Source organism: Pongo abelii, chromosome 2 (assembly GCF_028885655.2).
Source record: "Pongo abelii isolate AG06213 chromosome 2, NHGRI_mPonAbe1-v2.0_pri, whole genome shotgun sequence".
NCBI lineage: Eukaryota > Metazoa > Chordata > Mammalia > Primates > Hominidae > Pongo > Pongo abelii.
Window position 1 is genome coordinate 41,431,188 of NC_085928.1, and position 22,095 is coordinate 41,453,282.

Consider the following 22,095-nt stretch of genomic DNA (forward strand, 5'->3'; position numbering starts at 1 on the left):
TTTGAGGCTTATGCTGGAAAAGGAAATATCTTCCTATACCAACTAGACAGAAGCATTTTCAGAAACTTCTATGTCATCAGGGGATTGAACTCACAGAGTTGAACATTCCTTTTCATGGAGCAGTTCTGCAGCACTCTTTTTGTGGAAACCGCAAGTGGATATTTGGTGCGATTGCGGCATCTAGTGGAAAAGGAAATACATGCAGATGAAAACTAGATAGAATCATTCTCAGAAACTTCTTTCTGATAAGTGCATTCAACTCACAGAGTTGAACCTTTCTTTTGATAGAAGAGATTTGAAACCCTCTTTTTGTAGAATCTGCAAGTGGCTATTTGGAGCGCTTTGAGGCCTATGCTAGAAAAGGAAATATCTTCACATAAAAACTAGAGAGAAGCATTCTCAGCAACTCCATTGTGATGAGTGCATTCTACTCATAGCGTTGAACCTTCCTTTTGATAGAACAGTTTTGAAACACTGTTTTTGTAGAATCGGCAAGTGGATATTTGGAGCGCTTTGAGGCCTATGCTGGAAAAGGAAATATCTTCACATGAAAACTATACAGAAGCACTCTAAGAAACTTCTGTTCGTTGAGTGCATTCAACTCACAGACTTGAACGTTCCTTTTGAAAGAACTGTTTTGAAACACTCCTTTAGTAGAATTTGCAAGTGTTTATTTGGAGCGCTTTGAAGCTTAGCTGGAAAAGGAAATATCTTCACGTAAGAACTAGACAGAAGCATTCTCAGAAACTTCTTTGTGATGAGTGCATTCAACACACAGACTTGAACCTTCCTTTTGAAAGAGCAGCTATGAAGCTCTCTTTTTGTAGAATCTGCAAGTGGATACTTGGAGCGCTTTGAGGCCTAGGCTGGGAAAAGCAATATCTTCACCTAAAAACTAGACAGAAGCATTCTCAGAAACTTCTGTGTGATGAATGCATTCAACTCACAGACTTGAAGGTTCCTTTTGATAGAACTGTTTTGAAACACTCCTTTTGTAGAATCTGCAAGTGTTTATTTGGAGCGCTTTGAGGACTATGTTGGAAGAGGAAAGACCTTCATATAAAAACTAGACAGAAGCATTCTCAGAAACTTCTTTGTGATGAGGGCACTCAACTCACAGACTTGAACCTTCCTTTTGAAAGAGCAGTTTGGAAACACTCTTTTTGTAGAATCTGCAAGTGGCTATTTGGAGCGCTTTGTGGCCTATGCTGGGAAATGAAATATCTTCACCTAAAAACTAGACAGAAGCATTCTCAGAAACTTCCGTGTGCTTTATGCATTCAACTCACATAGTGGACTCTTTCTTTTGATAGCGCACTTTTGAAACACTCCTTTTGTAGAATTTGCTAGTGGATGTTTGGAGCGATTTGAGGCCTATGCTGGCAAACGAAATTTCTACACATAAAAACTAGACAGACGCATTCTCAGAAACTTCTTGGTGATGAGTTCGTTCAGCTCACAGACTTGAACTTTCCTTTTGTAAGAGCAGTTTGGAAACACTCTTTTTGTAGAATCTGCAAGTGGATATTTGGAGCGCTTTCAGGCCTATGCTGGGAAATGAAATATCTTCACCTAAAAACTAGACAGAAGCATTCTGAGAAACTTCTTTGTGATGAGTTCATTCAACTCCCAGACTTGAACGTTCCTTTTGATAGAACAGTTTTGAAACACTAAGTTTCTAGAATCTGCAAGTGTTTATTCGGAGCACCTTGAGGCCTATGTTGGAAAAGGAAATATCTTCCCATCAAAACAAGAGGGAAGCATTCTCAGAAACTTCTTCGTGATGAGGGCATTCAACTCACGGAGTTGTACCTACCAGTTGATAGAGAAGTTTGGAAACACTCTTTTTGTAGACTCTGCAAGTGATTATTTGGAGCGGTTTGGGGCCTATGCTGGAAAAGGAAATATCTTCACATGAAAACTGGACAGAAGCATTCTCAGAAACTTCTTTGTGTTGAGTGCATTCAACTCACAGACTTGAACCTTCCTCTAGAAAGAGCAGTTTTGAAACATTCTTTTGTAAAATCTGCAAGTGGTTATTTGGAGCACGTTGAGGCCTATGCTGTGAAATGGAATATCTTCACCTAAAAGCTAGAGAGAAGCATTGTCAGAAAGTTCTTCGCAATGCGTGCATTCAACTCACAGAGTTGAACGTGCCTTTAGATAGAGCAGTCTGGAAACACCCTTTCTGTAAAATCTGCAAGTGGATATCTGGAGCGATTTGAGGTCTATGCGAGGAAAAGGAAATATCTTCACATAAAAACTAGACAGCAGCATTCTCAGAAACCTCTTTGTGATGAGTGCATTCAACTCACAGACTTGAACCTTCCTTTTGATAGAGCAGTTTTGAAACACTCCTTTTGTAGAATCTGCAAGTGTTTATTTGGAGCGCTTTGAGGCCTAAGCTGGAAAAGGAAATGTCTTCACGTAAGAACTAGACGGAAGCATTCTCAGAAACTTCTGTGTGATGAGTGCATTCAACTCACAGAGTTGAACGTTCCTTTTGATCGACCAGTTTTGAAACACTGTTTTTGCAGAATCCGCAAGTGGATATTTGGAGCTCTTTGAGGCTTATGCTGGAAAAGGAAATATCTTCCTATACCAACTAGACAGAAGCATTTTCAGAAACTTCTATGTCATCAGGGGATTGAACTCACAGAGTTGAACATTCCTTTTCATGGAGCAGTTCTGCAGCACTCTTTTTGTGGAAACCGCAAGTGGATATTTGGTGCGATTGCGGCATCTAGTGGAAAAGGAAATACATGCAGATGAAAACTAGATAGAATCATTCTCAGAAACTTCTTTCTGATAAGTGCATTCAACTCACAGAGTTGAACCTTTCTTTTGATAGAAGAGATTTGAAACCCTCTTTTTGTAGAATCTGCAAGTGGCTATTTGGAGCGCTTTGAGGCCTATGCTAGAAAAGGAAATATCTTCACATAAAAACTAGAGAGAAGCATTCTCAGCAACTCCATTGTGATGAGTGCATTCTACTCATAGCGTTGAACCTTCCTTTTGATAGAACAGTTTTGAAACACTGTTTTTGTAGAATCGGCAAGTGGATATTTGGAGCGCTTTGAGGCCTATGCTGGAAAAGGAAATATCTTCACATGAAAACTATACAGAAGCACTCTAAGAAACTTCTGTTCGTTGAGTGCATTCAACTCACAGACTTGAACGTTCCTTTTGAAAGAACTGTTTTGAAACACTCCTTTAGTAGAATTTCCAAGTGTTTATTTGGAGCGCTTTGAGGCCTAAGCTGGAAAAGGAAATATCTTCACATGAAAACTATACAGAAGCACTCTAAGAAACTTCTGTTCGTTGAGTGCATTCAACTCACAGACTTGAACGTTCCTTTTGAAAGAACTGTTTTGAAACACTCCTTTAGTAGAATTTGCAAGTGCTTATTTGGAGCGCTTTGAAGCTTAGCTGGAAAAGGAAATATCTTCACGTAAGAACTAGACAGAAGCATTCTCAGAAACTTCTTTGTGATGAGTGCATTCAACACACAGACTTGAACCTTCCTTTTGAAAGAGCAGCTATGAAGCTCTCTTTTTGTAGAATCTGCAAGTGGATACTTGGAGCGCTTTGAGGCCTAGGCTGGGAAAAGCAATATCTTCACCTAAAAACTAGACAGAAGCATTCTCAGAAACTTCTGTGTGATGAATGCATTCTACTCACAGACTTGAACGTTCCTTTTGATAGAACTGTTTTGAAACACTCCTTTTGTAGAATCTGCAAGTGTTTATTTGGAGCGCTTTGAGGACTATGTTGGAAAAGGAAAGACCTTCATATAAAAACTAGACAGAAGCATTCTCAGAAACTTCTTTGTGATGAGGGCACTCAACTCACAGACTTGAACCTTCCTTTTGAAAGAGCAGTTTGGAAACACTCTTTTTGTAGAATCTGCAAGTGGCTACTTGGAGCGCTTTGTGGCCTATGCTGGGAAATGAAATATCTTCACCTAAAAACTAGACAGAAGCATTCTCAGAAACTTCCGTGTGCTTTATGCATTCAACTCACATAGTGGACTCTTTCTTTTGATAGCGCACTTTTGAAACACTCCTTTTGTAGAATTTGCTAGTGGATGTTTGGAGCGATTTGAGGCCTATGCTGGCAAACGAAATTTCTACACATAAAAACTAGACAGACGCATTCTCAGAAACTTCTTGGTGATGAGTTCGTTCAGCTCACAGACTTGAACTTTCCTTTTGTAAGAGCAGTTTGGAAACACTCTTTTTGTAGAATCTGCAAGTGGATATTTGGAGCGCTTTCAGGCCTATGCTGGGAAATGAAATATCTTCACCTAAAAACTAGACAGAAGCATTCTGAGAAACTTCTTTGTGATGAGTTCATTCAACTCCCAGACTTGAACGTTCCTTTTGATAGAACAGTTTTGAAACACTAAGTTTGTAGAATCTGCAAGTGTTTATTCGGAGCTCCTTGAGGCCTATGTTGGAAAAGGAAATATCTTCCCATCAAAACAAGAGGGAAGCATTCTCAGAAACTTCTTCGTGATGAGGGCATTCAACTCACGGAGTTGTACCTACCAGTTGATAGAGAAGTTTGGAAACACTCTTTTTGTAGACTCTGCAAGTGATTATTTGGAGCGGTTTGGGGCCTATGCTGGAAAAGGAAATATCTTCACATGAAAACTGGACGGAAGCATTCTCAGAAACTTCTTTGTGTTGAGTGCATTCAACTCACAGACTTGAACCTTCCTCTAGAAAGAGCAGTTTTGAAACATTCTTTTTGTAAAATCTGCAAGTGGTTATTTGGAGCACTTTGAGGCCTATGCTGTGAAATGGAATATCTTCACCTAAAAGCTAGAGAGAAGCATTCTCAGAAAGTTCTTCGCAATGCGTGTATTCAACTCACAGAGTTGAACGTGCCTTTAGATAGAGCAGTCTGGAAACACCCTTTCTGTAAAATCTGCAAGTGGATATCTGGAGCGATTTGAGGTCTATGCGAGGAAAAGGAAATATCTTCACATAAAAACTAGACAGCAGCATTCTCAGAAACCTCTTTGTGATGAGTGCATTCAACTCACAGACTTGAACCTTCCTTTTGATAGAGCAGTTTTGAAACACTCCTTTTGTAGAATCTGCAAGTGTTTATTTGGAGCGCTTTGAGGCCTAAGCTGGAAAAGGAAATATCTTCACGTAAGAACTAGACGGAAGCATTCTCAGAAACTTCTGTGTGATGAGTGCATTCAACTCACAGAGTTGAACGTTCCTTTTGATCGACCAGTTTTGAAACACTGTTTTTGCAGAATCCGCAAGTGGATATTTGGAGCTCTTTGAGGCTTATGCTGGAAAAGGAAATATCTTCCTATACCAACTAGACAGAAGCATTTTCAGAAACTTCTATGTCATCAGGGGATTGAACTCACAGAGTTGAACATTCCTTTTCATGGAGCAGTTCTGCAGCACTCTTTTTGTGGAAACCGCAAGTGGATATTTGGTGCGATTGCGGCATCTAGTGGAAAAGGAAATACATGCAGATGAAAACTAGATAGAATCATTCTCAGAAACTTCTTTCTGATGAGTGCATTCAACTCACAGAGTTGAACCTTTCTTTTGATAGAAGAGATTTGAAACCCTCTTTTTGTAGAATCTGCAAGTGGCTATTTGGAGCGCTTTGAGGCCTATGCTAGAAAAGGAAATATCTTCACATAAAAACTAGAGAGAAGCATTCTCAGCAACTCCATTGTGATGAGTGCATTCTACTCATAGCGTTGAACCTTCCTTTTGATAGAACAGTTTTGAAACACTGTTTTTGTAGAATCGGCAAGTGGATATTTGGAGCGCTTTGAGGCCTATGCTGGAAAAGGAAATATCTTCACATGAAAACTATACAGAAGCACTCTAAGAAACTTCTGTTCGTTGAGTGCATTCAACTCACAGACTTGAACGTTCCTTTTGAAAGAACTGTTTTGAAACACTCCTTTAGTAGAATTTGCAAGTGCTTATTTGGAGCGCTTTGAAGCTTAGCTGGAAAAGGAAATATCTTCACGTAAGAACTAGACAGAAGCATTCTCAGAAACTTCTTTGTGATGAGTGCATTCAACACACAGACTTGAACCTTCCTTTTGAAAGAGCAGCTATGAAGCTCTCTTTTTGTAGAATCTGCAAGTGGATACTTGGAGCGCTTTGAGGCCTAGGCTGGGAAAAGCAATATCTTCACCTAAAAACTAGACAGAAGCATTCTCAGAAACTTCTGTGTGATGAATGCATTCTACTCACAGACTTGAACGTTCCTTTTGATAGAACTGTTTTGAAACACTCCTTTTGTAGAATCTGCAAGTGTTTATTTGGAGCGCTTTGAGGACTATGTTGGAAAAGGAAAGACCTTCATATAAAAACTAGACAGAAGCATTCTCAGAAACTTCTTTGTGATGAGGGCACTCAACTCACAGACTTGAACCTTCCTTTTGAAAGAGCAGTTTGGAAACACTCTTTTTGTAGAATCTGCAAGTGGCTACTTGGAGCGCTTTGTGGCCTATGCTGGGAAATGAAATATCTTCACCTAAAAACTAGACAGAAGCATTCTCAGAAACTTCCGTGTGCTTTATGCATTCAACTCACATAGTGGACTCTTTCTTTTGATAGCGCACTTTTGAAACACTCCTTTTGTAGAATTTGCTAGTGGATGTTTGGAGCGATTTGAGGCCTATGCTGGCAAACGAAATTTCTACACATAAAAACTAGACAGACGCATTCTCAGAAACTTCTTGGTGATGAGTTCGTTCAGCTCACAGACTTGAACTTTCCTTTTGTAAGAGCAGTTTGGAAACACTCTTTTTGTAGAATCTGCAAGTGGATATTTGGAGCGCTTTCAGGCCTATGCTGGGAAATGAAATATCTTCACCTAAAAACTAGACAGAAGCATTCTGAGAAACTTCTTTGTGATGAGTTCATTCAACTCCCAGACTTGAACGTTCCTTTTGATAGAACAGTTTTGAAACACTAAGTTTGTAGAATCTGCAAGTGTTTATTCGGAGCTCCTTGAGGCCTATGTTGGAAAAGGAAATATCTTCCCATCAAAACAAGAGGGAAGCATTCTCAGAAACTTCTTCGTGATGAGGGCATTCAACTCACGGAGTTGTACCTACCAGTTGATAGAGAAGTTTGGAAACACTCTTTTTGTAGACTCTGCAAGTGATTATTTGGAGCGGTTTGGGGCCTATGCTGGAAAAGGAAATATCTTCACATGAAAACTGGACGGAAGCATTCTCAGAAACTTCTTTGTGTTGAGTGCATTCAACTCACAGACTTGAACCTTCCTCTAGAAAGAGCAGTTTTGAAACATTCTTTTTGTAAAATCTGCAAGTGGTTATTTGGAGCACTTTGAGGCCTATGCTGTGAAATGGAATATCTTCACCTAAAAGCTAGAGAGAAGCATTCTCAGAAAGTTCTTCGCAATGCGTGTATTCAACTCACAGAGTTGAACGTGCCTTTAGATAGAGCAGTCTGGAAACACCCTTTCTGTAAAATCTGCAAGTGGATATCTGGAGCGATTTGAGGTCTATGCGAGGAAAAGGAAATATCTTCACATAAAAACTAGACAGCAGCATTCTCAGAAACCTCTTTGTGATGAGTGCATTCAACTCACAGACTTGAACCTTCCTTTTGATAGAGCAGTTTTGAAACACTCCTTTTGTAGAATCTGCAAGTGTTTATTTGGAGCGCTTTGAGGCCTAAGCTGGAAAAGGAAATATCTTCACGTAAGAACTAGACGGAAGCATTCTCAGAAACTTCTGTGTGATGAGTGCATTCAACTCACAGAGTTGAACGTTCCTTTTGATCGACCAGTTTTGAAACACTGTTTTTGCAGAATCCGCAAGTGGATATTTGGAGCTCTTTGAGGCTTATGCTGGAAAAGGAAATATCTTCCTATACCAACTAGACAGAAGCATTTTCAGAAACTTCTATGTCATCAGGGGATTGAACTCACAGAGTTGAACATTCCTTTTCATGGAGCAGTTCTGCAGCACTCTTTTTGTGGAAACCGCAAGTGGATATTTGGTGCGATTGCGGCATCTAGTGGAAAAGGAAATACATGCAGATGAAAACTAGATAGAATCATTCTCAGAAACTTCTTTCTGATGAGTGCATTCAACTCACAGAGTTGAACCTTTCTTTTGATAGAAGAGATTTGAAACCCTCTTTTTGTAGAATCTGCAAGTGGCTATTTGGAGCGCTTTGAGGCCTATGCTAGAAAAGGAAATATCTTCACATAAAAACTAGAGAGAAGCATTCTCAGCAACTCCATTGTGATGAGTGCATTCTACTCATAGCGTTGAACCTTCCTTTTGATAGAAGAGTTTTGAAACACTGTTTTTGTAGAATCGGCAAGTGGATATTTGGAGCGCTTTGAGGCCTATGCTGGAAAAGGAAATATCTTCACATGAAAACTATACAGAAGCACTCTAAGAAACTTCTGTTCGTTGAGTGCATTCAACTCACAGACTTGAACGTTCCTTTTGAAAGAACTGTTTTGAAACACTCCTTTAGTAGAATTTGCAAGTGCTTATTTGGAGCGCTTTGAAGCTTAGCTGGAAAAGGAAATATCTTCACGTAAGAACTAGACAGAAGCATTCTCAGAAACTTCTTTGTGATGAGTGCATTCAACACACAGACTTGAACCTTCCTTTTGAAAGAGCAGCTATGAAGCTCTCTTTTTGTAGAATCTGCAAGTGGATACTTGGAGCGCTTTGAGGCCTAGGCTGGGAAAAGCAATATCTTCACCTAAAAACTAGACAGAAGCATTCTCAGAAACTTCTGTGTGATGAATGCATTCTACTCACAGACTTGAACGTTCCTTTTGATAGAACTGTTTTGAAACACTCCTTTTGTAGAATCTGCAAGTGTTTATTTGGAGCGCTTTGAGGACTATGTTGGAAAAGGAAAGACCTTCATATAAAAACTAGACAGAAGCATTCTCAGAAACTTCTTTGTGATGAGGGCACTCAACTCACAGACTTGAACCTTCCTTTTGAAAGAGCAGTTTGGAAACACTCTTTTTGTAGAATCTGCAAGTGGCTACTTGGAGCGCTTTGTGGCCTATGCTGGGAAATGAAATATCTTCACCTAAAAACTAGACAGAAGCATTCTCAGAAACTTCCGTGTGCTTTATGCATTCAACTCACATAGTGGACTCTTTCTTTTGATAGCGCACTTTTGAAACACTCCTTTTGTAGAATTTGCTAGTGGATGTTTGGAGCGATTTGAGGCCTATGCTGGCAAACGAAATTTCTACACATAAAAACTAGACAGACGCATTCTCAGAAACTTCTTGGTGATGAGTTCGTTCAGCTCACAGACTTGAACTTTCCTTTTGTAAGAGCAGTTTGGAAACACTCTTTTTGTAGAATCTGCAAGTGGATATTTGGAGCGCTTTCAGGCCTATGCTGGGAAATGAAATATCTTCACCTAAAAACTAGACAGAAGCATTCTGAGAAACTTCTTTGTGATGAGTTCATTCAACTCCCAGACTTGAACGTTCCTTTTGATAGAACAGTTTTGAAACACTAAGTTTGTAGAATCTGCAAGTGTTTATTCGGAGCTCCTTGAGGCCTATGTTGGAAAAGGAAATATCTTCCCATCAAAACAAGAGGGAAGCATTCTCAGAAACTTCTTCGTGATGAGGGCATTCAACTCACGGAGTTGTACCTACCAGTTGATAGAGAAGTTTGGAAACACTCTTTTTGTAGACTCTGCAAGTGATTATTTGGAGCGGTTTGGGGCCTATGCTGGAAAAGGAAATATCTTCACATGAAAACTGGACGGAAGCATTCTCAGAAACTTCTTTGTGTTGAGTGCATTCAACTCACAGACTTGAACCTTCCTCTAGAAAGAGCAGTTTTGAAACATTCTTTTTGTAAAATCTGCATGTGGTTATTTGGAGCACTTTGAGGCCTATGCTGTGAAATGGAATATCTTCACCTAAAAGCTAGAGAGAAGCATTCTCAGAAAGTTCTTCGCAATGCGTGCATTCAACTCACAGAGTTGAACGTGCCTTTAGATAGAGCAGTCTGGAAACACCCTTTCTGTAAAATCTGCAAGTGGATATCTGGAGCGATTTGAGGTCTATGCGAGGAAAAGGAAATATCTTCACATAAAAACTAGACAGCAGCATTCTCAGAAACCTCTTTGTGATGAGTGCATTCAACTCACAGACTTGAACCTTCCTTTTGATAGAGCAGTTTTGAAACACTCCTTTTGTAGAATCTGCAAGTGTTTATTTGGAGCGCTTTGAGGCCTAAGCTGGAAAAGGAAATATCTTCACGTAAGAACTAGACGGAAGCATTCTCAGAAACTTCTGTGTGATGAGTGCATTCAACTCACAGAGTTGAACGTTCCTTTTGATCGACCAGTTTTGAAACACTGTTTTTGCAGAATCCGCAAGTGGATATTTGGAGCTCTTTGAGGCTTATGCTGGAAAAGGAAATATCTTACTATACCAACTAGACAGAAGCATTTTCAGAAACTTCTATGTCATCAGGGGATTGAAGTCACAGAGTTGAACATTCCTTTTCATGGAGCAGTTCTGCAGCACTCTTTTTGTGGAAACCGCAAGTGGATATTTGGTGCGATTGCGGCATCTAGTGGAAAAGGAAATACATGCAGATGAAAACTAGATAGAATCATTCTCAGAAACTTCTTTCTGATGAGTGCATTCAACTCACAGAGTTGAACCTTTCTTTTGATAGAAGAGATTTGAAACCCTCTTTTTGTAGAATCTGCAAGTGGCTATTTGGAGCGCTTTGAGGCCTATGCTAGAAAAGGAAATATCTTCACATAAAAACTAGAGAGAAGCATTCTCAGCAACTCCATTGTGATGAGTGCATTCTACTCATAGCGTTGAACCTTCCTTTTGATAGAACAGTTTTGAAACACTGTTTTTGTAGAATCGGCAAGTGGATATTTGGAGCGCTTTGAGGCCTATGCTGGAAAAGGAAATATCTTCACATGAAAACTATACAGAAGCACTCTAAGAAACTTCTGTTCGTTGAGTGCATTCAACTCACAGACTTGAACGTTCCTTTTGAAAGAACTGTTTTGAAACACTCCTTTAGTAGAATTTGCAAGTGCTTATTTGGAGCGCTTTGAAGCTTAGCTGGAAAAGGAAATATCTTCACGTAAGAACTAGACAGAAGCATTCTCAGAAACTTCTTTGTGATGAGTGCATTCAACACACAGACTTGAACCTTCCTTTTGAAAGAGCAGCTATGAAGCTCTCTTTTTGTAGAATCTGCAAGTGGATACTTGGAGCGCTTTGAGGCCTAGGCTGGGAAAAGCAATATCTCCACCTAAAAACTAGACAGAAGCATTCTCAGAAACTTCTGTGTGATGAATGCATTCTACTCACAGACTTGAACGTTCCTTTTGATAGAACTGTTTTGAAACACTCCTTTTGTAGAATCTGCAAGTGTTTATTTGGAGCGCTTTGAGGACTATGTTGGAAAAGGAAAGACCTTCATATAAAAACTAGACAGAAGCATTCTCAGAAACTTCTTTGTGATGAGGGCACTCAACTCACAGACTTGAACCTTCCTTTTGAAAGAGCAGTTTGGAAACACTCTTTTTGTAGAATCTGCAAGTGGCTACTTGGAGCGCTTTGTGGCCTATGCTGGGAAATGAAATATCTTCACCTAAAAACTAGACAGAAGCATTCTCAGAAACTTCCCTGTGCTTTATGCATTCAACTCACATAGTGGACTCTTTCTTTTGATAGCGCACTTTTGAAACACTCCTTTTGTAGAATTTGCTAGTGGATGTTTGGAGCGATTTGAGGCCTATGCTGGCAAACGAAATTTCTACACATAAAAACTAGACAGACGCATTCTCAGAAACTTCTTGGTGATGAGTTCGTTCAGCTCACAGACTTGAACTTTCCTTTTGTAAGAGCAGTTTGGAAACACTCTTTTTGTAGAATCTGCAAGTGGATATTTGGAGCGCTTTCAGGCCTATGCTGGGAAATGAAATATCTTCACCTAAAAACTAGACAGAAGCATTCTGAGAAACTTCTTTGTGATGAGTTCATTCAACTCCCAGACTTGAACGTTCCTTTTGATAGAACAGTTTTGAAACACTAAGTTTGTAGAATCTGCAAGTGTTTATTCGGAGCTCCTTGAGGCCTATGTTGGAAAAGGAAATATCTTCCCATCAAAACAAGAGGGAAGCATTCTCAGAAACTTCTTCGTGATGAGGGCATTCAACTCACGGAGTTGTACCTACCAGTTGATAGAGAAGTTTGGAAACACTCTTTTTGTAGACTCTGCAAGTGATTATTTGGAGCGGTTTGGGGCCTATGCTGGAAAAGGAAATATCTTCACATGAAAACTGGACGCAAGCATTCTCAGAAACTTCTTTGTGTTGAGTGCATTCAACTCACAGACTTGAACCTTCCTCTAGAAAGAGCAGTTTTGAAACATTCTTTTTGTAAAATCTGCAAGTGGTTATTTGGAGCACTTTGAGGCCTATGCTGTGAAATGGAATATCTTCACCTAAAAGCTAGAGAGAAGCATTCTCAGAAAGTTCTTCGCAATGCGTGCATTCAACTCACAGAGTTGAACGTGCCTTTAGATAGAGCAGTCTGGAAACACCCTTTCTGTAAAATCTGCAAGTGGATATCTGGAGCGATTTGAGGTCTATGCGAGGAAAAGGAAATATCTTCACATAAAAACTAGACAGCAGCATTCTCAGAAACCTCTTTGTGATGAGTGCATTCAACTCACAGACTTGAACCTTCCTTTTGATAGAGCAGTTTTGAAACACTCCTTTTGTAGAATCTGCAAGTGTTTATTTGGAGCGCTTTGAGGCCTAAGCTGGAAAAGGATATATCTTCACATAAGAACTAGAGGGAAGCATTATCAGAAACTTCTGTGTGATGAGTGCATTCAACTCACAGAGTTGAACGTTCCTTTTGATCGACCAGTTTTGAAACACTGTTTTTGCAGAATCCGCAAGTGGATATTTGGAGCTCTTTGAGGCTTATGCTGGAAAAGGAAATATCTTCCTATACCAACTAGACAGAAGCATTTTCAGAAACTTCTATGTCATCAGGGGATTGAACTCACAGAGTTGAACATTCCTTTTCATGGAGCAGTTCTGCAGCACTCTTTTTGTGGAAACCGCAAGTGGATATTTGGTGCGATTGCGGCATCTAGTGGAAAAGGAAATACATGCAGATGAAAACTAGATAGAATCATTCTCAGAAACTTCTTTCTGATAAGTGCATTCAACTCACAGAGTTGAACCTTTCTTTTGATAGAAGAGATTTGAAACCCTCTTTTTGTAGAATCTGCAAGTGGCTATTTGGAGCGCTTTGAGGCCTATGCTAGAAAAGGAAATATCTTCACATAAAAACTAGAGAGAAGCATTCTCAGCAACTCCATTGTGATGAGTGCATTCTACTCATAGCGTTGAACCTTCCTTTTGATAGAACAGTTTTGAAACACTGTTTTTGTAGAATCGGCAAGTGGATATTTGGAGCGCTTTGAGGCCTATGCTGGAAAAGGAAATATCTTCACATGAAAACTATACAGAAGCACTCTAAGAAACTTCTGTTCGTTGAGTGCATTCAACTCACAGACTTGAACGTTCCTTTTGAAAGAACTGTTTTGAAACACTCCTTTAGTAGAATTTGCAAGTGTTTATTTGGAGCGCTTTGAAGCTTAGCTGGAAAAGGAAATATCTTCACGTAAGAACTAGACAGAAGCATTCTCAGAAACTTCTTTGTGATGAGGGCATTCAACACACAGACTTGAACCTTCCTTTTGAAAGAGCAGCTATGAAGCTCTCTTTTTGTAGAATCTGCAAGTGGATACTTGGAGCGCTTTGAGGCCTAGGCTGGGAAAAGCAATATCTTCACCTAAAAACTAGACAGAAGCATTCTCAGAAACTTCTGTGTGATGAATGCATTCAACTCACAGACTTGAAGGTTCCTTTTGATAGAACTGTTTTGAAACACTCCTTTTGTAGAATCTGCAAGTGTTTATTTGGAGCGCTTTGAGGACTATGTTGGAAGAGGAAAGACCTTCATATAAAAACTAGACAGAAGCATTCTCAGAAACTTCTTTGTGATGAGGGCACTCAACTCACAGACTTGAACCTTCCTTTTGAAAGAGCAGTTTGGAAACACTCTTTTTGTAGAATCTGCAAGTGGCTATTTGGAGCGCTTTGTGGCCTATGCTGGGAAATGAAATATCTTCACCTAAAAACTAGACAGAAGCATTCTCAGAAACTTCCGTGTGCTTTATGCATTCAACTCACATAGTGGACTCTTTCTTTTGATAGCGCACTTTTGAAACACTCCTTTTGTAGAATTTGCTAGTGGATGTTTGGAGCGATTTGAGGCCTATGCTGGCAAACGAAATTTCTACACATAAAAACTAGACAGACGCATTCTCAGAAACTTCTTGGTGATGAGTTCGTTCAGCTCACAGACTTGAACTTTCCTTTTGTAAGAGCAGTTTGGAAACACTCTTTTTGTAGAATCTGCAAGTGGATATTTGGAGCGCTTTCATGCCTATGCTGGGAAATGAAATATCTTCACCTAAAAACTAGACAGAAGCATTCTGAGAAACTTCTTTGTGATGAGTTCATTCAACTCCCAGACTTGAACGTTCCTTTTGATAGAACAGTTTTGAAACACTAAGTTTCTAGAATCTGCAAGTGTTTATTCGGAGCACCTTGAGGCCTATGTTGGAAAAGGAAATATCTTCCCATCAAAACAAGAGGGAAGCATTCTCAGAAACTTCTTCGTGATGAGGGCATTCAACTCACGGAGTTGTACCTACCAGTTGATAGAGAAGTTTGGAAACACTCTTTTTGTAGACTCTGCAAGTGATTATTTGGAGCGGTTTGGGGCCTATGCTGGAAAAGGAAATATCTTCACATGAAAACTGGACAGAAGCATTCTCAGAAACTTCTTTGTGTTGAGTGCATTCAACTCACAGACTTGAACCTTCCTCTAGAAAGAGCAGTTTTGAAACATTCTTTTGTAAAATCTGCAAGTGGTTATTTGGAGCACGTTGAGGCCTATGCTGTGAAATGGAATATCTTCACCTAAAAGCTAGAGAGAAGCATTGTCAGAAAGTTCTTCGCAATGCGTGCATTCAACTCACAGAGTTGAACGTGCCTTTAGATAGAGCAGTCTGGAAACACCCTTTCTGTAAAATCTGCAAGTGGATATCTGGAGCGATTTGAGGTCTATGCGAGGAAAAGGAAATATCTTCACATAAAAACTAGACAGCAGCATTCTCAGAAACCTCTTTGTGATGAGTGCATTCAACTCACAGACTTGAACCTTCCTTTTGATAGAGCAGTTTTGAAACACTCCTTTTGTAGAATCTGCAAGTGTTTATTTGGAGCGCTTTGAGGCCTAAGCTGGAAAAGGAAATGTCTTCACGTAAGAACTAGACGGAAGCATTCTCAGAAACTTCTGTGTGATGAGTGCATTCAACTCACAGAGTTGAACGTTCCTTTTGATCGACCAGTTTTGAAACACTGTTTTTGCAGAATCCGCAAGTGGATATTTGGAGCTCTTTGAGGCTTATGCTGGAAAAGGAAATATCTTCCTATACCAACTAGACAGAAGCATTTTCAGAAACTTCTATGTCATCAGGGGATTGAACTCACAGAGTTGAACATTCCTTTTCATGGAGCAGTTCTGCAGCACTCTTTTTGTGGAAACCGCAAGTGGATATTTGGTGCGATTGCGGCATCTAGTGGAAAAGGAAATACATGCAGATGAAAACTAGATAGAATCATTCTCAGAAACTTCTTTCTGATGAGTGCATTCAACTCACAGAGTTGAACCTTTCTTTTGATAGAAGAGATTTGAAACCCTCTTTTTGTAGAATCTGCAAGTGGCTATTTGGAGCGCTTTGAGGCCTATGCTAGAAAAGGAAATATCTTCACATAAAAACTAGAGAGAAGCATTCTCAGCAACTCCATTGTGATGAGTGCATTCTACTCATAGCGTTGAACCTTCCTTTTGATAGAACAGTTTTGAAACACTGTTTTTGTAGAATCGGCAAGTGGATATTTGGAGCGCTTTGAGGCCTATGCTGGAAAAGGAAATATCTTCACATGAAAACTATACAGAAGCACTCTAAGAAACTTCTGTTCGTTGAGTGCATTCAACTCACAGACTTGAACGTTCCTTTTGAAAGAACTGTTTTGAAACACTCCTTTAGTAGAATTTCCAAGTGTTTATTTGGAGCGCTTTGAGGCCTAAGCTGGAAAAGGAAATATCTTCACATGAAAACTATACAGAAGCACTCTAAGAAACTTCTGTTCGTTGAGTGCATTCAACTCACAGACTTGAACGTTCCTTTTGAAAGAACTGTTTTGAAACACTCCTTTAGTAGAATTTGCAAGTGCTTATTTGGAGCGCTTTGAAGCTTAGCTGGAAAAGGAAATATCTTCACGTAAGAACTAGACAGAAGCATTCTCAGAAACTTCTTTGTGATGAGTGCATTCAACACACAGACTTGAACCTTCCTTTTGAAAGAGCAGCTATGAAGCTCTCTTTTTGTAGAATCTGCAAGTGGATACTTGGAGCGCTTTGAGGCCTAGGCTGGGAAAAGCAATATCTTCACCTAAAAACTAGACAGAAGCATTCTCAGAAACTTCTGTGTGATGAATGCATTCTACTCACAGACTTGAACGTTCCTTTTGATAGAACTGTTTTGAAACACTCCTTTTGTAGAATCTGCAAGTGTTTATTTGGAGCGCTTTGAGGACTATGTTGGAAAAGGAAAGACCTTCATATAAAAACTAGACAGAAGCATTCTCAGAAACTTCTTTGTGATGAGGGCACTCAACTCACAGACTTGAACCTTCCTTTTGAAAGAGCAGTTTGGAAACACTCTTTTTGTAGAATCTGCAAGTGGCTACTTGGAGCGCTTTGTGGCCTATGCTGGGAAATGAAATATCTTCACCTAAAAACTAGACAGAAGCATTCTCAGAAACTTCCGTGTGCTTTATGCATTCAACTCACATAGTGGACTCTTTCTTTTGATAGCGCACTTTTGAAACACTCCTTTTGTAGAATTTGCTAGTGGATGTTTGGAGCGATTTGAGGCCTATGCTGGCAAACGAAATTTCTACACATAAAAACTAGACAGACGCATTCTCAGAAACTTCTTGGTGATGAGTTCGTTCAGCTCACAGACTTGAACTTTCCTTTTGTAAGAGCAGTTTGGAAACACTCTTTTTGTAGAATCTGCAAGTGGATATTTGGAGCGCTTTCAGGCCTATGCTGGGAAATGAAATATCTTCACCTAAAAACTAGACAGAAGCATTCTGAGAAACTTCTTTGTGATGAGTTCATTCAACTCCCAGACTTGAACGTTCCTTTTGATAGAACAGTTTTGAAACACTAAGTTTGTAGAATCTGCAAGTGTTTATTCGGAGCTCCTTGAGGCCTATGTTGGAAAAGGAAATATCTTCCCATCAAAACAAGAGGGAAGCATTCTCAGAAACTTCTTCGTGATGAGGGCATTCAACTCACGGAGTTGTACCTACCAGTTGATAGAGAAGTTTGGAAACACTCTTTTTGTAGACTCTGCAAGTGATTATTTGGAGCGGTTTGGGGCCTATGCTGGAAAAGGAAATATCTTCACATGAAAACTGGACGGAAGCATTCTCAGAAACTTCTTTGTGTTGAGTGCATTCAACTCACAGACTTGAACCTTCCTCTAGAAAGAGCAGTTTTGAAACATTCTTTTTGTAAAATCTGCAAGTGGTTATTTGGAGCACTTTGAGGCCTATGCTGTGAAATGGAATATCTTCACCTAAAAGCTAGAGAGAAGCATTCTCAGAAAGTTCTTCGCAATGCGTGTATTCAACTCACAGAGTTGAACGTGCCTTTAGATAGAGCAGTCTGGAAACACCCTTTCTGTAAAATCTGCAAGTGGATATCTGGAGCGATTTGAGGTCTATGCGAGGAAAAGGAAATATCTTCACATAAAAACTAGACAGCAGCATTCTCAGAAACCTCTTTGTGATGAGTGCATTCAACTCACAGACTTGAACCTTCCTTTTGATAGAGCAGTTTTGAAACACTCCTTTTGTAGAATCTGCAAGTGTTTATTTGGAGCGCTTTGAGGCCTAAGCTGGAAAAGGAAATATCTTCACGTAAGAACTAGACGGAAGCATTCTCAGAAACTTCTGTGTGATGAGTGCATTCAACTCACAGAGTTGAACGTTCCTTTTGATCGACCAGTTTTGAAACACTGTTTTTGCAGAATCCGCAAGTGGATATTTGGAGCTCTTTGAGGCTTATGCTGGAAAAGGAAATATCTTCCTATACCAACTAGACAGAAGCATTTTCAGAAACTTCTATGTCATCAGGGGATTGAACTCACAGAGTTGAACATTCCTTTTCATGGAGCAGTTCTGCAGCACTCTTTTTGTGGAAACCGCAAGTGGATATTTGGTGCGATTGCGGCATCTAGTGGAAAAGGAAATACATGCAGATGAAAACTAGATAGAATCATTCTCAGAAACTTCTTTCTGATGAGTGCATTCAACTCACAGAGTTGAACCTTTCTTTTGATAGAAGAGATTTGAAACCCTCTTTTTGTAGAATCTGCAAGTGGCTATTTGGAGCGCTTTGAGGCCTATGCTAGAAAAGGAAATATCTTCACATAAAAACTAGAGAGAAGCATTCTCAGCAACTCCATTGTGATGAGTGCATTCTACTCATAGCGTTGAACCTTCCTTTTGATAGAACAGTTTTGAAACACTGTTTTTGTAGAATCGGCAAGTGGATATTTGGAGCGCTTTGAGGCCTATGCTGGAAAAGGAAATATCTTCACATGAAAACTATACAGAAGCACTCTAAGAAACTTCTGTTCGTTGAGTGCATTCAACTCACAGACTTGAACGTTCCTTTTGAAAGAACTGTTTTGAAACACTCCTTTAGTAGAATTTGCAAGTGCTTATTTGGAGCGCTTTGAAGCTTAGCTGGAAAAGGAAATATCTTCACGTAAGAACTAGACAGAAGCATTCTCAGAAACTTCTTTGTGATGAGTGCATTCAACACACAGACTTGAACCTTCCTTTTGAAAGAGCAGCTATGAAGCTCTCTTTTTGTAGAATCTGCAAGTGGATACTTGGAGCGCTTTGAGGCCTAGGCTGGGAAAAGCAATATCTTCACCTAAAAACTAGACAGAAGCATTCTCAGAAACTTCTGTGTGATGAATGCATTCTACTCACAGACTTGAACGTTCCTTTTGATAGAACTGTTTTGAAACACTCCTTTTGTAGAATCTGCAAGTGTTTATTTGGAGCGCTTTGAGGACTATGTTGGAAAAGGAAAGACCTTCATATAAAAACTAGACAGAAGCATTCTCAGAAACTTCTTTGTGATGAGGGCACTCAACTCACAGACTTGAACCTTCCTTTTGAAAGAGCAGTTTGGAAACACTCTTTTTGTAGAATCTGCAAGTGGCTACTTGGAGCGCTTTGTGGCCTATGCTGGGAAATGAAATATCTTCACCTAAAAACTAGACAGAAGCATTCTCAGAAACTTCCGTGTGCTTTATGCATTCAACTCACATAGTGGACTCTTTCTTTTGATAGCGCACTTTTGAAACACTCCTTTTGTAGAATTTGCTAGTGGATGTTTGGAGCGATTTGAGGCCTATGCTGGCAAACGAAATTTCTACACATAAAAACTAGACAGACGCATTCTCAGAAACTTCTTGGTGATGAGTTCGTTCAGCTCACAGACTTGAACTTTCCTTTTGTAAGAGCAGTTTGGAAACACTCTTTTTGTAGAATCTGCAAGTGGATATTTGGAGCGCTTTCAGGCCTATGCTGGGAAATGAAATATCTTCACCTAAAAACTAGACAGAAGCATTCTGAGAAACTTCTTTGTGATGAGTTCATTCAACTCCCAGACTTGAACGTTCCTTTTGATAGAACAGTTTTGAAACACTAAGTTTGTAGAATCTGCAAGTGTTTATTCGGAGCTCCTTGAGGCCTATGTTGGAAAAGGAAATATCTTCCCATCAAAACAAGAGGGAAGCATTCTCAGAAACTTCTTCGTGATGAGGGCATTCAACTCACGGAGTTGTACCTACCAGTTGATAGAGAAGTTTGGAAACACTCTTTTTGTAGACTCTGCAAGTGATTATTTGGAGCGGTTTGGGGCCTATGCTGGAAAAGGAAATATCTTCACATGAAAACTGGACGGAAGCATTCTCAGAAACTTCTTTGTGTTGAGTGCATTCAACTCACAGACTTGAACCTTCCTCTAGAAAGAGCAGTTTTGAAACATTCTTTTTGTAAAATCTGCAAGTGGTTATTTGGAGCACTTTGAGGCCTATGCTGTGAAATGGAATATCTTCACCTAAAAGCTAGAGAGAAGCATTCTCAGAAAGTTCTTCGCAATGCGTGTATTCAACTCACAGAGTTGAACGTGCCTTTAGATAGAGCAGTCTGGAAACACCCTTTCTGTAAAATCTGCAAGTGGATATCTGGAGCGATTTGAGGTCTATGCGAGGAAAAGGAAATATCTTCACATAAAAACTAGACAGCAGCATTCTCAGAAACCTCTTTGTGATGAGTGCATTCAACTCACAGACTTGAACCTTCCTTTTGATAGAGCAGTTTTGAAACACTCCTTTTGTAGAATCTGCAAGTGTTTATTTGGAGCGCTTTGAGGCCTAAGCTGGAAAAGGAAATATCTTCACGTAAGAACTAGACGGAAGCATTCTCAGAAACTTCTGTGTGATGAGTGCATTCAACTCACAGAGTTGAACGTTCCTTTTGATCGACCAGTTTTGAAACACTGTTTTTGCAGAATCCGCAAGTGGATATTTGGAGCTCTTTGAGGCTTATGCTGGAAAAGGAAATATCTTCCTATACCAACTAGACAGAAGCATTTTCAGAAACTTCTATGTCATCAGGGGATTGAACTCACAGAGTTGAACATTCCTTTTCATGGAGCAGTTCTGCAGCACTCTTTTTGTGGAAACCGCAAGTGGATATTTGGTGCGATTGCGGCATCTAGTGGAAAAGGAAATACATGCAGATGAAAACTAGATAGAATCATTCTCAGAAACTTCTTTCTGATGAGTGCATTCAACTCACAGAGTTGAACCTTTCTTTTGATAGAAGAGATTTGAAACCCTCTTTTTGTAGAATCTGCAAGTGGCTATTTGGAGCGCTTTGAGGCCTATGCTAGAAAAGGAAATATCTTCACATAAAAACTAGAGAGAAGCATTCTCAGCAACTCCATTGTGATGAGTGCATTCTACTCATAGCGTTGAACCTTCCTTTTGATAGAACAGTTTTGAAACACTGTTTTTGTAGAATCGGCAAGTGGATATTTGGAGCGCTTTGAGGCCTATGCTGGAAAAGGAAATATCTTCACATGAAAACTATACAGAAGCACTCTAAGAAACTTCTGTTCGTTGAGTGCATTCAACTCACAGACTTGAACGTTCCTTTTGAAAGAACTGTTTTGAAACACTCCTTTAGTAGAATTTGCAAGTGCTTATTTGGAGCGCTTTGAAGCTTAGCTGGAAAAGGAAATATCTTCACGTAAGAACTAGACAGAAGCATTCTCAGAAACTTCTTTGTGATGAGTGCATTCAACACACAGACTTGAACCTTCCTTTTGAAAGAGCAGCTATGAAGCTCTCTTTTTGTAGAATCTGCAAGTGGATACTTGGAGCGCTTTGAGGCCTAGGCTGGGAAAAGCAATATCTTCACCTAAAAACTAGACAGAAGCATTCTCAGAAACTTCTGTGTGATGAATGCATTCTACTCACAGACTTGAACGTTCCTTTTGATAGAACTGTTTTGAAACACTCCTTTTGTAGAATCTGCAAGTGTTTATTTGGAGCGCTTTGAGGACTATGTTGGAAAAGGAAAGACCTTCATATAAAAACTAGACAGAAGCATTCTCAGAAACTTCTTTGTGATGAGGGCACTCAACTCACAGACTTGAAACTTCCTTTTGAAAGAGCAGTTTGGAAACACTCTTTTTGTAGAATCTGCAAGTGGCTACTTGGAGCGCTTTGTGGCCTATGCTGGGAAATGAAATATCTTCACCTAAAAACTAGAC